Raw genomic sequence first — 18,380 nt, 5'->3', positions numbered from 1 at the left:
GGGTGAGACTTTCAACAGTACTCGATCACCGACCTGGAATTCTAACGGCTTTCGCCGTTTATCGGCGTAGCTCTTTTGTCGGTCACGCGATGCTTGTAATCGAGCTCTGATCTGGACGATCTTTTCTGTGGTTTCGCGAATGATCTCCGGTCCTGTTAGTGCCCTGTCCGACGTATGCGTTCTTGCTAGCTGGGTATCACCTACTTCAGCCCAACATAACGGTGATCTACATTTACGCCCGTACAGTGCTTCGAAAGGAGCCACCTTGATGCTCGAATGGTAACTATTGTTATATGAGAACTCGATCAACGGTAGGTGGTTATCCCAAGACTTTCCAAAGTCTATCACACATGCACGAAGCATGTCTTCAAGCGTTTGAATGGTTCGCTCACTTTGACCGTCCGTTTGTGGGTGATATGCGGTGCTCATGTCGAGATGAGTTCCCATTTCCTTGTGGAGTGATTGCCAAAAGCGCGATGTGAACCTACTGTCCCTATCCGAGATAATAGATTTTGGCACTCCATGGAGTCTTACGATTTCCCGTAGGTACAAACGCGTCAGTCTCTCCATCTTGTAGGATTCTTTGATTGGCAGGAAATGGGCAGATTTCGTCAGTCGGTCGATTAGTACCCATATGGTGTCTAGTCCGTCCGACGTCTTGGGCAGCTTAGTCACGAAATCCATAGAGATCCCCTCCCATTTCCACTCAGGGATTGCCGGTTGCTGTAACAATCCGGAAGGTTTCTGGTACTCCACCTTTACTTTGGCACACATAAGACACTTACCAACATAGGTCGCGATTTCCGCCTTCATGTTAGGCCACCAATAGTGTTGTTTAATGTCCAAATACATTTTGTCCGAACCGGGATGAATGGAGTATCGTGTCTTGTGGGCTTCCTTCATAACGGCCTCCCTAAATCCTCCGATTTTTGGGACCCAAATACGGTTCATGAAGTAGTATACCCCATTCTCTCTTGTTTCTAGGTTCTTTTCCATCCCGCGCAATGCCTCGCTAGTTCTATTTTCCGCTTTCATAGCCTCTGACTGGACTGATGCAATTTGAGTGGCCAGATGAGATTGAATGGTTATCGAGTGTGTTTTCGTACGGCGTTTAGAGTACTCCTTCCGACTTAATGCATCAGCTACCACGTTGGCCTTGCCTGGATGGTACTTGATCTCGCATTCATAGTCGTTTAGCAATTCCACCCATCTTCGTTGTCTCATGTTCAGCTCCTTCTGATTCAAGATGTGCTGGAGGCTCTTGTGGTCCGTGAAGATGGTGCACTTTGTACCGTACAGGTAGTGCCTCCAAATTTTCAGAGCGAAGACCACGGCTCCCAGTTCTAGGTCATGGGTCGTGTAATTTACTTCGTGCGTCTTTAGCTGGCGGGACGCATATGCTATCACTCTTCCACGTTGCATGAGAACGTAACCTAAGCCCTGATTCGACGCGTCACAGTAGACCACAAAATCTTCCGTTCCTTCAGGTAGAGATAGTACAGGAGCACTACAGAGAGCTTGCTTCAAGGTTCGAAACGCAATCTCTTGTCGGTCTGTCCACTTGAATGGCACGCCCTTTTGCGTAAGCAAGGTAAGCGGCTTGGCAATCTTAGAGAAGTTTTGGATGAATCTCCTATAGTAGCCTGCTAGGCCTAAAAACTGACGAATTTCTGTGGGCGTAGTGGGAGTTGCCCATCCTTCCACAACTTTGACCTTAGAGGGATCCACATGAATTACGTCTTGGCTAACTACGTGGCCTAGAAAATTCACACTCCGGAGCCAGAACTCGCACTTGGAGAGTTTGGCGTACAGCTTTTCCGTTTGCAGAGTTTCTAGGACTTGTCGGAGATGTTGGCCATGCTCCTCTTTGCTTCGAGAATAAACGAGGATGTCATCGATAAACACAATGACGAAGTTGTCTAGGAACGGTCGACAGATTCGATTCATTAGGTCCATGAATGCGGCAGGTGCATTTGTTAGACCGAAGGGCATTACGATGAATTCATAATGTCCGTAGCTGGTTCAGAAAGCGGTTTTAGGAATATCCTCTTCTCGGACTTTGAGTTGGTGGTATCCGGACCGTAGATCTATTTTAGAAAAATAGCTAGCTCCTTGGAGCTGGTCGAATAGATCATCGATTCGTGGGAGTGGGTAGCGGTTTTTAACAGTGAGTTTATTTAACTCTCTGTAATCGATGCACATTCTGAAAGATCCGTCCTTCTTTTTGACAAAGAGCACCGGAGCTCCCCATGGCGAGTAGCTAGGTCGGATAAATCCCTTGTCCAGAAGCTCACTGAGTTGGCTGGACAATTCCTGCATTTCAGCAGGGGCCAACCGATATGGTGATTTAGCGAGAGGAGTTGCTCCTGGAACGAGGTCGATTCGGAACTCAACCTGTCTCTCTGGGGGTACTCCTGGAAGATCTTCAGGAAACACGTCCGGAAATTCACACGCTATCGGAATATCTTGGATGTTAGTTTCTTCTTTGGTCTTGTCCACTATGTGAGCCAAGAACGCCAAATTGTTCTTTCGCAGATGTTTTTGTGCTTTGATGCACGAGATGAGACGAAGATTCGTGCTAGGTTTGTCTCCGTAAATTACTAGGGTTTCGTGATTTGGGAGACGAAGGCGAACGGCCTTCTCGTGGCACATAATCTCAGCATGGTGGGGGCTTAACCAATCCATGCCGATAATTACATCGAAACTCCTAATTGATACTGGCATTAGGTCTATTCGAAAAACGTGTTGGTTGAGGGTTAGGGTACATCCGATGTAGATCGCCCCAGTGGATTCGGTTTTCCCATTGGCCATTTCCACCATATAGGTTTCATTTAGCTTCTGGGGTTGTTGTTTTAATAAATGTTTAAACTTCTCGCTTACGAAACTTCGCTCCGCTCCGGTATCAATTAAGATGCATGCATAAGTGTGGTTTAGGAGGAACGTACCGGTCACAACTGCGGGGTCCTGAACTGCGTCACTCTGACCCATAGTCAGCATTCTTCCTGCTCCTCTGTTTCCTGAGTGGTTGTTGTTAGGGCAATCTCAACGGAAGTGCCCCGTCCTTCCACACCCGAAGCAGGTGTGACTAGGCCCTGCATTGTTGCCGCCGGCATTGGTGTTGTTGTTATTGCGGTGGTTGTTGTTGTTGTGGTTGTTTCCCTGATTTTGATTCTGGGGAGGATAAGTCCTGCAGAACCTTGCAGTGTGTCCCCTTCGGTTGCAACTGGTGCAATGGAACTCCTTACATTCTCCATGGTGATGGAAACCGCACTTGTTGCACTTGGGAAAATTACCAGAATAGGGTCTTGAAGCATTTGAAGTAGCTGAGGCTGGAGCATGTGGTGTGGCTGGAACCGGTGCAGTGACAGCGTTAACTGCCACCGTTTGCTGCTTTTTAGAGGCCTCGGGGCCCTGACGCCCCTTTCTCTTGTTGTTCCACCCTTTCTTGCCATCACCCTCCTTTTTCTTCTCAGTCTCCACTGGCTTCTCGCCCTTCTTGTTGTTATGATCATATAGCCTCTTTGCCAATCTCTTCGCACTGTCAAACGTTTCAAGGTTCGCAGCTATCACATTCCCTTGAATGGGAGGTGTCAGTCCCCAGATGAATCGTTCGATCTTCTTTCCTTCTGATGTGATCATACCCGGGCACAACAGAGATAGTTCGCTAAATCTCGATATGTAGACATCGATGTTCGCATTCTGCACAGTGAGGTTCCATAGCTCCTGCTCCATCTTTTGTATTTCGCCTCGGGGGCAGTACTCAGCCATTAACATTTCTTTCATTTCTGCCCAGGGAATAGAGTTGGCGACAGGGAGCGTCATCGCTTCCACGTGTCCGTTCCACCAAGTGAGTGCTTGGTCTACGAAAGTGCAGGCCGCGAACTTCACTTTCATCTGCTTAGGGCAATCGCATATCTCGAATACCGACTCTACCTTCTCGATCCATCGCTTCAGAGTGATCACTCCTCCAGTGCCGTTGAAAGTCCGTGGTTTAGCGTTTGTGAAGTCCTTGTAGGTGCACGTTTTAGTGGGTCCTTGATTCGTCCCGTTGTTCGAACTTCCGGATCCTTGCCCGTTACCTCCTCCGTTGTTCCCTCGGTGAAGTTGTGCCATAGCTGCTGTGACCGCAGCGGACACGGCTGCCTGGAAAGCAGTGGTGTCGACTCCGGGCGGGGTTGGTTCGGGATTTCCGTGAGTAGCTCGGCGAGGCATCTTTCTGTCATGAAAAGGAAAGATGTTGAGTGTACGTGGTTTCTGTGAGGTTGTGATCCTACTAACTAGGTGTATGGTACGAACCTAAACATTACTACCATCGGGCATACAATCATAACGTCTCAACACATAACAACTGGTAATATCATAGCAAAACACACAAAAGTTCATTAATATTATCCTCATTTAATACAAGAAAATTTGCTCGTAAGAGCATACATAAGTGATACTAATCCGACAGCATAACGGCTCCATGAGTAGTGTAGTCACTTAAACATAGAGCCGGAGTACATAGCATAGTTCCTAATGACCTACTATGATAAGTCTATCCCTAACCGCGATGAGCTGCGTCTGGGGGTGGTGCCGAAGATGTGGATGCTCCCTGAAGACGAGCCACCAAGCGTTCTGCATCCTGAAGTCGAGACTCCCACCTTACCTGCCTCATGTGAAACTCCCGGAGGACGTCACGCGTCTCCTGTTCCGCACGCTCGACCCTAGTCCACAACTGGCATACTTGATCAGCAGTGTCCTGAGCAAGGTCGCTGGTGTCTCGTAATCGTCTCACCATGACCGGTAGGGCTCGGTCGGCCGGTCCTCCGTCCCTCAGGTCAAAGAACTCACGTGACACGCCAAACGGGGGTCGCTGTCCCTGATGTCTGCTCCATCTCCAAAGATCAATACCCCAAGGAGGGGTAGGTCCAGTGGGACCCACACGATAAGTAGGCACCCTGATCGGGTAAGGGGGGTTGATGACCTCGGACTCCGTGTCCGAATCATCCCCTTTGCTGTCATCGAGCTCCTCTTCGAAATTCTCTTCGTCTTGTTCGGGTTCGGCAGGCTTGCCCTCGACTTCTGCCTCTGGTTCCCCGTCAGATTCCTCTTCGGGGTCTTCCTCAGGCTCCTCCTCCTCTAGCCACCCGTTGTTTCCCTGATTAGGGAAATAGGGGTCTCCAGGGTGATGAAAACCAGCCATGCTGTCTGCGCGAGTATGTAAATATGCTAACATTATTCCTAGGTACTATGACTATTGTACAGACTAAGCGAACGTTCTCTTTTTGGTGATAAGGGTATAGTTTTAGGTTCCCTAGCCATCCCGATCTCATCAAGACGTGTGTTAGTTTTACTTTGGAGAGAATGTAGTTGATCAGGCTACATTCACTCCTTGGTATCACTAAGAACAGTCCCGAATTAACTGAGATACCTGCATTATTGTGTTTGATTCAGCGTTAGGTCCTTATTCCTAATGCAAGCAACTGTGTTTTATTTACTTTTTTTGTTCAGAGTTATGTTAGTCCCTCTTTTTGGTTTATAGTTGCATATCAATGTGTGGCTCGACATGCTAGTTCACTATAAGCAAAGCTCTGATACCAACCTGTCACACCCCCGAACCAGACGGCGGAAACGTCCAGGGGCTGTCGTGACTCAATTGAATACCATAACATTCAATATATATGAAACATAACAACATTCTTCACCATGCATTAATATAGTACAACCAATAGAGTTTACATGAAGTACATTGTTTAAACATTACATTCCCAAAAATAAATTGTTCGATTCGTACATAGATAAACTGCAAGCCATCACTGAATATGATTTCCTTTGATTCACTGGTTCCCTGAGAATACAAGTATTTTGAAAAACGTCAACATTTGAAATGTTGGTTAGTTCATAAGCGGTATTTGAAAAAAACAATGTTTCGTGTCGTTTGAAAACCACCAGAAAATCCGATATTTTCTGAAAAGAAAAGCTTTTGAAAACGTTTGTGAAGATCCATAGGTATGCTTGTTTGTTTCTATACTTGTAAAAATTGTTCATTGAAGTTGTATGCATTTCAAATCTATGTGTATTGAAAACCCTAGGAAAACCCGATGTTTTCCTAATTCCTTGAATTCCGTGAAGTCACATTGAAACCATTGCATAGCGTATAGTGTCAGTCCCAGGCGACGTTGGATTATTTTTGAGCATGATTATTTTCTACAAACACGCATTACACAAACGACCAGTTTATAGCTATACCAATGCTCCCGTAGGCGTCGTCCGTACTAATCACGTTATCCAATCGCCCTGACTAGGTGTAGTCCCACATCCGAAGAGAAAGAGGACACGAAGACCTCGATGACTCCATTGACCGGTTGGGGATAAAAATATACGAGGGGTCCCAGACCCGCCTCGCATGAAATGTAGACTTTACTAGCAATACCAAAGGACCCTTGGGGACCAGTAGTATACAAGCCATTGAAAGTCCTTTTACGTCGTGTTAGATCGGTAAAACCTTACACTTCGTAAAATAGAGGTCTTCGGGCCTTAAGATCAGGTCATTGGGCTAGCTAGGTTCAACGAACAAGATTTTACACTTTTGGGGCCCAAAGATGGTGCGTAGACGTCTGTGCACACTCGTGTGTATATTGAATTCCCAAACGTTATTTGTATGAATCGCAGCGTCGTCGTGTTAGTAGTTTCGGATTTTCATTGGTTCGAGACCGAACCAATTCGTTTCACAACGATTTTTGGTATTGTAGTGTATTGTATTTCGTCGATAGTCGCGGAGCCATCATTTGATCAAATTGTATGTATTGAATTAGCCTTGAAAGTTTTCTGTTTCCAGCCCCTCATTGTTTGTAAAATTTACTTTTTCAACCCTTTATTTAAATACTTTCCGGTTTGGTCCTTAAATCAATTTTCTTGACATTTTAACACCAAAGATTATTGAAATTAATATTTTTCAGCATATTTTTCATAGAAAACAGTTTTAGTCCCTGAAATTGCAGTTTTCTCGGGAATAGCCCTTCTTTTTCGCAACTTTGACATTTTTGGCCCAAATTGTAAATTTTTTGCAACTTTGGTCCTTTTTAAATTTAGAAAGCATTTTAAACCTTTGAAAAGGACTTGGAACACTTATAGTCCACTGTTTTACAGAAAAACACAGTTTTGGCCCTCCAAAACAGAAAATCTCGCATAATGGGCCTCATTGGGCCGAAAATGTCATTTTTAGCCCATTAAGCTTGAAATTTATGTTTTTAATCCTCCAAATGAGTATATTTCCAGAAATTGTTTTATTGAAACTGTTTTGACACACCTCATCCATCAGAATTCGTGATATGTCAATTTGGGCCCTTAACTTTGTATTTTTCACATTTTAGGTCCAAAAATTGTGTTTTTAGCCCAAAGAAAATGTTACTAAGCCATTTAGCTATTTTTCTAGGAACACTTTGTATGTAGAAATATATTTGATGCTAGAATCATTTAACATAAAGTATATCTCGGTTTTGAGGGGTTTTATGGCTAGATCCAACATTATAACACACAACAACACACATATAAGCATGGAAATCATACAAGGCATACAAAACACATATAGATCTACACTTTCACTTGTATTCCCCCCCCCCACAAAACTCATAAAAACAGAAAATAGGGGGTATGAAGCTCACCTTGGGTGTGGTTTCGGTTTTGAAGAGAAAATGAAAGAAAAATGGAGTGATTTTCGGCCTTAGCACCTTTCCTTGGTAGATCTCGAGTTTGGTGACTTCTAAGGTGTATGATCACAAGTTGGAATAGATTTAGAAGAGGTTTCTGATGGAATGAAATAGCTATATCATGTATATAAGTAAATACTTACCTAAGATGGTGATTAGCTTGAAAGATCCTCTTGAAAGCTTCTTTGAATCTCGAAATTATGGAGAGAAAAGGAGAGAGTTTTCTTGAATGTTCTTTGAGAGAGTTTGTGAAATGTGTGTGTGTTTGAGATGTGGCCGAGAGTGAGAGAGAGGAGAGGATAGAAGTGATTTTGAAGTGATGTTGCATGGTAGAATGGGATATAATGCATGGATATCCAATGAATAAAAATAAGGTGGCATCCAAAGTCAACTTCTCCTCTTATCCTCTTGGATTTGGGCCTTGGGCCGAGAATGGTGGGGGAAAAGAAATTGTTTGGGCCTTAAATGCTTAAGCCCAATTTTCATGGTTACATTGAGTGATTTTTGATCCTAATAAATATAAAGGTGATTTTTATGGCTTGTTAGGGCCAATTTAGGTTAATTATGGTTCATAGTTATTAATTTATTTCATTCTAGGCCCAACATGGCCCAAAATGTTGAAATAAATTAGTGTGGGTCTAATTAGAGCCCAATTAGGGTTCTAAGCCCATGATAGTCTAATTGGAAGCTTATTGGTCCATTTGGATCCAATAAGGAAGTCCTAGTCCAAAATGGACTTAAACAAGGACTTCTAGGGTCTCCAGTTTGTTTGATGACTATTTGTAGTACTTTGTATGATGTATTTGATTGAAGTTTTTGATGTCATAATCATAGGTGTCAACCATGTTCTTAAGTTTTTGATTCACATTAGCTTGAGTGTATAGATTACATGACACAAAATTTTCAGCTGTCACAAACTTCCTCCAAAATCTGGATGTAAATCGGACATCCCGGTTAGAGACCACCGACACTGGCACCTCGTACCTAACCACCACCTATCGCACATAAATTTCTGCTAATTTCTTAGCAGATATGCGCTCGAGGATCATAATAAAATGAGCACTCTTCGTCAACCTATCCACAATGACCCAAATGGAATTCACACCCTTTGCTTTCCTCGGTAACTCCGTGCTGAAGTCCATGGTGATCTCTTGTCACTTCCATATAGGAATGGGTAGCGGACGATCCTTGTCGTGAGGCCTCTGATGTTCGGCCTTGACCTTACTGCATTTCAAGCATCCACGAACCATGCGATCTCCCACTTCATGCATAGCCACCAGTAACTCAACCTCATATCCCTATACATCTTTGTTCTCCAAGTGAATAGAGAACTTGGATTTGTGCGTCTCCTCCAAGATCTTTTGCCTCACACCCCCGGATATCGATACCCACACCCTGCCACACTGTGACAAAAGACCTGGATTATCCCGAACAAGCAAGGGAATGTGACCACAAACCAGCTCTATCTTCCAGTTCTCTTTCTTTAAACCTCCACTTGAGCCTTCATGATCATATCTAACAATGGAGAGACCGCCTTCATCCTCAAACAAACGTTCCCGATCGGAGCACCCACCGCCTTGTGGCTCAAAGCATCGGCACCCACGTTGGCCTTCCCTGGATTGTACAAAAATCTCGCAATCGTATTCCATCAGGACGTCCAACCATCTCCTATGTTGCATGTTAAGGTTCTGCAAATCCATCAAATACTTCAGAATTTTGTGATCAGTAAAGATGTTACACCAAACTCCATACAAGTAATGCCTCCAAATTTTGAGGGAAAACACGACCGCCCCCAGTTCCAAGTCATGAGTGGGGTAATTTGTCTCATGAGGCTTCAGCTGCCTTGAGGTGTATGCAATCACATGCCCCCTCTGCATCAAAACCGCCCCCAACCCTGAGATCGACACATCACAATACACCACCATATCGTCCAATCCCTCGGGTAATACTAGAATCAGGACCTCACATAATCTCTATCTCAAGGTCTCAAAATCCAACTGTTAGTCCAGGCCCCACCAGAAAGCCACATTCTTCTTGGTCAGGGGTGTCAGAGGTACGCCGATCTTGGAGAAATCCTAGATGAATCTCCGATAGTACCCTACCAGACCCAAGAAGCTACGGATCTCAGATGCATTCTTTAATACTTCCCACCGCATCACTGCCTCAACCTTGGCTGGATCGACCGAAATACCCTCTCAGTTGATGATGTGCCCCATCAACTGCACCCCTCGCAACCAGAAATCACACTTTGAGAACTTGCCATAAAGCCTTTATGTCGTCAGTGTCTCCAATACCTCCCTTAGGTGCTACTCATGCTGCTCCTTGGTCTTAGAATAGAACAAGATGTCATTGATAAAAATGATCACGGACCTATCCAACATCGGCCTACACACCATGTTCATGAGGTCCATGAACGCTGGTGGGACATTGGTAAGCCAAAATGGAATCAACACAAACTCATAGTGACCGTACCGAGTCCTGAAAGTTATCTTTGGTATATCCTCATCCCAAATCGTCATCTGATAATACCCCAACCAAAGATCAATCTTGGAAAACCAAGACATACCCATAAGTTGATCGAACAAATCATCGATCTTCGAAAGCGGGTAACAGTTTTTTCACTGTTAGCTTGTCTAGTTCCCGATAATCTGTGCACATCTTGTATGACCCATCCTTCTTCTTTACAAACAAGATATGTGCTCCCCACGGAGAGCTGCTCGGATGGATAAACCCTCGGTCTAGCAGCTCTTGAAGCTTCATAGACAGCTCCTGCATCTCAGGCGGAGTTAAACGGTACGAGGCCTTAGCTATCGGAGCTGCCCCCGGCAAAAATCATTTCAAAACTCTACTTGCCTCTCAGGAGGCATCATAGGCAACTCCTCGGGAAAAAATCCCGAAAATCCTATGCAACCAGTATACTACCCAAAACTGTCGGAGTCTCAACCCTCGTATCCGAGATATACGCTAAAAATCCCAAACAAACTTGATGGAGAAGCCTCCTAGCCCTCGCAGTTGAACAGAGGGTTGGCCCCTGCGAGGCCGTCTATCCATGAATAACCAGTTCTCCCCCACTTGGGGTTTGAACTAATACAAGCTGGCTCTTGCAATCTATCATGGCCCCATTGGCCCCCAACTAGTCCCTCCCAATGAGCAACTTCAATCCATGCAACTGTATCGGAACCAGATCGACATGGAACCTCTCCCTAATCACATTCTGGACACAGTACTGATATACCCTCACAACACTCACAGTGCGGTCATCCACAATCTCAACCTCAAGCGGGGAATCCAAAGTCTCCGGAGCATCTAGGAACTTCATGCTAAGCACAAGAAATATAAACAATCGGCTAGCTCCTGAATCAAAAAGAATATGAGCCGACATACCATTGACCATAAAGGTCCCTATATAAGAGCACATATATACAAAAAGAACAACAAATCAATATCGAGCATAAAATAAATTACGTACGAGCCACGACATATGGCGTTGCCCGAGCCTCCTCAATAGTTAACTAAAATGCAGGGATCTTCACCGCAGGAGCATCCGCCTTGGCATGCCGGCCATCAGTGATCCTCATTGTGGCATGCGCAGGCGCCGCCACTACTCCTCCTCCTTCATGTAACCTTAGAAAATCGGCCTTTTTATGGCCGATCTGGTTGCAGTGGAAACAAATCAAGCCCTTCTTGGGGCAGTCCCTTCTTTATGTGGCTTGGCTGACCATAGGTATAACACATCGGGCCCGTCACCCGACGAAATCCACTGTGCGATCTCCCAGATTTGGCACACCGGTCATAGTCCTTCTGGCCGCTATCCAAAGAATCAGAGGTATTAGGCTTTTCATCGTGGCTTACAGTTGTTTGTACCTGCTCTGGCTTCCACTTAGTGCGGTGCTCCAACTCCATCTCCCGCTCTCAAACCTTCTCCAACATCTCATTCAGGGTTTTGCACCCTGAAAAGATCACGAACTCACGTGTATCATCCCTCAGCATGGAATGATACCTCATCCTCCTCATATCCTCATCTATAGCATATTGCGGGATAAATAGTGCTCGTTGCCGAAACTTGCTGGTGATCTCCGCCACAGTCTCGGTGGTCTGCTGGAGCTCCAAGAACTCCCGTACTAGCTATTGCACCTCAATAGATGGTGCAAAATCCAACTCAAAACGCCTGACAAACTCCTCCCATGATATCTCAGCCACTCCATCTGATCCCACCTGGTGGGTCACCTCCTCCCACGAGTCCCTGGCGCGGTTCCTCAACATGCATGAAGCAAACCCCACCTTTGTTGCCTCGAAGAAAGAGCTCGAGCGTTGGTCATTCTCCATATCTTCCACCCATTGTTGACTAGCTATGGGGTCCCAGACCCCAAAGAACTCATGCGCTCTACACCCCTTGAACTCCCAGAACGAGGGAGTTCAGGCCCTAACCTAGCCCGCTACAATCTCGGCTCGAAAAGACCTGAGCCACTCCTCCATAGTCTCCATTATCCCCTCCTTGATGGTCCCAAAATTCACTAGGGTAGCGTCAACAATGTCCCTCTTCACCTCAACTGTGATAAGCTCACACAATCATTCGTCAATGGGCTCTATAGCATAGCCCAACCCAAATCCGGACCCTGATCCTGATCGTGATCCCCTTGCTCCATGACGTGTCATCACCATCCTGATCTGAAATACCATAAGACATAATGTTCAAAATATCCAAAAAGGGGATCGTACCATACCGTTTCTCCTTAGAGCTTCTAGATCTAACATTAGTTTGGGTAGAGGTCCTGTGCTTTCAGTAGTACAATCCCAATACTACCTTCCACACCTACCTGTAAATTACCCAAGGCTCTACCTTATAACTGTAATCTATCCCGGAACAAAACATATCTCACAAGCTACCGCATAACTCAAATCCTAGGCTATCCCAAGATTTTCTCAATCCACATCAAACTATAACTCAAATCAATCATAATAGGTTGCCCTATGCATGCAAATTATACATAGAGCATGATCAAATAGACTTTCCAATAACAAACTCTACCTTAGGACCACAACCAAACAAGGAACAAGAAATAAGGCCAAATCAGTCATTCTAAGGCTATAAGATCCTAATCGTATACAATTTTTAAAGCATACACATAGCAAAATCCATCAGACTACCATAATCAAAATATCAGTATAACATGGCTAGCATATTGGGGAAGCACTTACTTGATCTTGGCCGATTACGCGCATTGCAACCTCTCTTTTTCGGTTTTAAAAAATTTTAACTTTTATATTTGAAAACAATTTTACCATTTACATAGTTTGAGTCCTGACACACCCGGGAGTGTGCCCGAATCCCTCAAACCATGGCTCCGATACCAATTCATAACATCCCAAATTTCCATTAAAAATTTTTCATTTTTAATTAAGAAATTCATTCCCATATACTATAAATTTCGAATCACAATTGTTTTCAAAATCCGTAACGTCAGATAAATTATTCATAAAATCAGAGTGTCCCGAAACAAAACACCAGAGAGTGCATGCTGCGCCATCACGCCAAGACCCTGCCCTTAGATCCTGAAGTACCTGAAACTACCAAAAAACTATAAGATAACGCTTAGTGATTTCCCAGACCATACCCCACATAATCCACATAATCACATAAACCATATTAGCTATATCAGCTACATATACCACATAAACCATGCATACGAACATATAAGGATGACATGGAAACCATCCAACGTCTTACACCAGGTGCCACTGGAACCCTCAGGTGTTCGTAACCCACTACCATGGGAACCCCTACATGGTCTTAACTACCTTCCATAGGAACCCCCACATGGTCTTTAGTAACTGCCATGGGAACCCCCACATCTTCTTAGCTAACAAAGGAAATGTCATGAAAGCTAAACATACAAACATACTAGGAGGCCATGGAAACCCTCCAATGTCTTACACCAAATTCCATGGGAACCCCCACATGGTCTTAGTCTACTGCTATGGGAACCCCCCTAGGCCTTCCATCCAAATGGCATACCAACATAACACATAGTCCACTAACAATCCATATATCACATAATGGGTCGGACGTGGTGCCTTCGACCCATTGGTATGGTGAGGAAACTCACCTCTCAAGAATTGTTGTACTGTAAAAATTAAATCCCAACTCACGACTCCGATATCAACCCTCTACAACCACCTTGCAACTAACTTCAACAAAACCCTGAATTAACAATGATACCCTTAAGGTCAAACTTGGTCAACCCTGGCCCAAGTCAAAGTCAACAGTCAAGGTTAAAAGTCCATGTTCACCCAACTCGTCGAGTGCATCTGGCAACTTGTCGAGTTCCTTCAGTGTACAGAAAACCAGGAAAAGCCCTAGCCAACTCACCGAGTTCACTCACTATGCATAAGGCGGGGAAACCCGATCCAACATGCCGAGTTGCCAGGGCAACTCATCGAGTTTTCCTAATATTAACATATTCAGCCCTTTCCAGTCGAATATAAAGCCCCAAACTACAGATCTGGTCCCCTAGGGTTAAGATGCCACGTAAATTTGCTAACTTTACATCCATGCAAGGCAACAAAGGGCTAAAACACTCAAACAAAGCTTATCAAGGGTCTTAGAGCATGAAGGAGGGCCAAGACTTTATAAAGTTGGCAACTTTAAGTCCAGAAAGGACATGAGAGGTCCAGATCTGAAGCCATATCTTCATAAGGTGCTCAAATCCAAGAATGGTCTCAAAATAGGCTAATAATCGCTATAAACTTTTAAGGGACGATATCTAGCAAAAGAATAGTCAAGGTATTGACTTTATACCTTAATATAGTTGCCACAACAAAGAAATCCCTTGATTTAAAGCTTCTCCCTTCAACTATGCACCACCAACTTCAACTCCTTCAAGAAACACCAAGGAAACACACTCTTTTTACTCACACACAACCAAAAATGGGAGATGAGGCACAATTTAGGATTTCTTTGGACTAAGAGGATGATAAAGGAGGCTAACAATGTGGCTTAAGGCCTTTAAATAGGGTGCAAAACCTGAAAAATAGGGTTTTCCTTACCAGCGTCTGCTCATCGAGTTGGGGCCTTCCAACTTGTCGAGTAGACTCTTAATCCCGCATCCAACACAATCCCAACACGACGATTTGGAGCCCCGAACTTGTTGAGTTCCAGTCCAAAAATAAAAGATACCTGAATCAAGCGTTACAGTCGCCTAAGGAAGAGAGTTCTGAGGCATAAATGGGATCAAACAAGTCTAATTAAATTTGTTACTAGCGATCCCATTAATCTAGGTATTATATATTAAGATATAATTGATAATATATATCTACTGGGCTGTATTCAAATAAATGGGATAAAAGTCACCTAACCATTTATTGGTTTTACAACTTGGATCTTTGACTTTGATAATTAATGTCTTTGCAAACTAAGAGGGTATTAATTATTAAAGAGTTTAAATATTGAAAATACTAAATGAATTTTGTAGTTAAATAATCCATTTCCATTACCATGAATTATCATTTTCTTTAATGACTTATTGAAACAATAACATTCACTAGATACAACTTCAATGAATGGGTTCATGTCTTAAGAGACAATCTCATGAGAGTTATGAAATTGTATACTCTTAAAAGTCCTAATCCTAAACTATTTGATTTGAGCAATTGACCTGCACATGACACCTGGAAAAAGGAATCACTGTGATGCTAAAGAGGTTTCTAACATCAAACTACGAATAGTTATTCCTGCTTCTAGGAAGTCTAGAATAATATATATATATATATATATATATATATATATATATGTATATATATATATATATATATATATAATATAACATGTTAAGCTATATTCTAATAAATACAGTGATATTTTGTTTTAAGCTAGTTCGAACATTGGAATAGTGCAAGTCCAAAAGAGTCATCTTGTTTGATCTAGGAGGCCCATGTTTATGGATTGAACATATTTTAGCCCAAGAAATCCAATAAGACGCAGATGGATGGATCTTGCTTGTTTTGTGGAGAAACTGGACACTAGAAGAGGATTTGCACCTCTAATCTGGAAAGAAAATCTAGACGAGACTAGTACTTCAAGTATCTACCATATAGAACTCATAATTTTCAAATAACACTTAAGTAGTTGGTACTTAAATGTATATTCAATATTTGTAAAAGACTTGCAGATATTTATAGAAGAGTAACCAATTGAGCACAATCAAGTTGGTACTATACTCTTAGAGTTTAGTTTATTAATTATGCTAGGAACATAATGTACTTTTAATATAAGAAAATGTTTGTTTTAGAACAATGTATGATTTAAATTTAGCTTGTCTAAGTATATATCTCAGTTTAAAATTCTTTTTATAAGACTAGATCTCCTAATAAGAATTATAAAGTAAATGTCAATGTTTTATAAATAACAAGTTCTAAACGCAAAACACTTTTGACATAAACTTGTTTTAAATCAAACTCATCTTTGACATTGTTATCTTTATTATATAAATCAAATTCACATATTCCAACTTCAAGAAAGGGATATTTGAAGGAAAATAATGTAGTTTATTTGACATATGTGAATCTTATTTATATATAAAAGATTCCTAATGATCTTTTCACTAAGTAGTAGAGAAAATAAAGTATTGTGGAACTGTACACTATAATGTATGACTTCCTTTTTAGTGAAAGTCTAAAATTTAGCACAAGATACCAAATCAACTTTATTAAAAACTATAGTAGTTTTAATTATATTTTACATGGTAAAACATAATTGTGAAATCTTTGTTTAAGTTTTCAAATATGAATTTGTGATACAAACCGGTAAGAAGTATCTATGGCCTTAATGATAAAAAATGATGAATTAAATCTTACATGATATGATTTACTTTCTAATCAGTAGAAATCTCATCCTTTTATTTTTTTGGGATAACACTTAGAACACTATTAATTGTAAATTTAGTACAAATACCAACTAATAAGTAGATATAACATTTTCTTTATAAGATTTTGTATGGAAAGGTTTCATCCTAATCTTATTAAATGTTTTGTGCATTTAAAGCCTATGTTGGACAAAAGCTTTTAAACCCAAAATCTACTAGATACATATTTATATAATACTCTAAATGTGGCATAGATTATTGTATGCAAACTCACTAAGAATAAGTTTTCTTATTCCTTTGATATCTAAATTAGTACAAAGAGAGCATCTAACGACAAAGTGAGTGGGAGGTATATGGAACTTGATGCAGCTCAAGAACCATAACCTGATGTAGTTATAGTTGGCCCTAATTTTAAAAAGGAATTTTTAAAGTTGAATAATAGTTATTCACAAACACAAATTGTTCGCATTAGTAGTAGAAATCATCTAAGAAATGGGGAATCTCTCATTGATGAGATTTTATATATGGTTTTGCAAAATCCATCAAATACCAAGATGTTATGTCAGATCTCAAATCTGATTAATGACTTGGAGTCATGAACATGAGATGTAATCCATGTATGATAATCAAGTATTGTCTTGATTAAACTTTCTCTCTATAGCAAGTCTAGAATGAGTAAGTGATTCTTCTAGAAAGAATACATTACATGGATAACCATACACATTTAAAGCAAGACTTGTTATAAAAGAATTTTATCATAATCATGTCATTGACTATGGTCCTTATCATACTCACGACATTGACTATGATCAAACCTTTTTCACAAGTAGCTATGATTTGATCAACAAGGATATTGTTTATTATAAATTCATACTATCAATATGAGATATATTAAATAGATTTCAAGAAAGACCATTTTTCTTATCTACTAGAAGATATTGATATAGATTAGCTTGGAGGTTTTCTTAATCCTTGTTATCCTAACAAAATGTGTAATGCTTGAGATCCACTTGTGGATATAAAGCAAACATCTCAATGTTGCAATAATCATTTTAAACTAAGACCACAAGGTATGCTTTTATATCAAAATGAATAAAACATGTGTGTTTACTAAGAAATAGTGGGAGCATAGTGGAATTCCTAATATTGTAAGAGTCAGACATACTTAATAATAAGAAATTACATTCTGACCATCCCAGACTTTTTCACCTTGACTAGAAATGTGTTTCTAAAATGAAAGACTTAGGAAGAACAAGCTACATTCTTGGAATGTAAAATCTATAAGGATAGATAAAATGAATTTTAAAAGTTTTATATCCTGATGCATATACCGATAATATCTTGAAAGAGATCAAGATAGAAGATTCCTTTGGAGAACCTTAGCATTGTCACATGGAACTGAATTTGAGCCAGCCTCAAAAGGAACCTAGTTCTTAGGTTTAAACTAGCTGAAATGATTTATATTCGATTTTCTTGTCAAATGAATCCATCATTTATGCCGTATTATACATAACACCTGGTATATGATCATTCTATGAGCATATCATAATATACCAACTGAATACATGGTTAAGTCACCGGGTGACTATAGGAATATTCTAACAGTACTTTAGAAGAACTAAGATAATGTATATGAGACAATTAGTTTTGAATAAAATCTTCATGTAAAGAGCTACATAAGATTATGATTTCTAAGAAAATATAAATTATAATGAATTATAATCAGATTATGACTTGATTGTAGGATGAAGAGTAAGTTTAGTTGGAATGAGGTCCAAGAAAAATAAAATGACACAATCTACTAAAAAATAAGAATACACTACTTTAA

Source organism: Lactuca serriola, chromosome 3 (genome assembly GCF_051521515.1).
Source record: "Lactuca serriola cultivar US96UC23 chromosome 3, Lser_US96UC23_V15, whole genome shotgun sequence".
Lineage (NCBI taxonomy): Eukaryota > Viridiplantae > Streptophyta > Magnoliopsida > Asterales > Asteraceae > Lactuca > Lactuca serriola.
The sequence above is the reverse complement of the archived record's forward strand: the minus strand, read 5'-3'. Positions refer to the sequence as shown.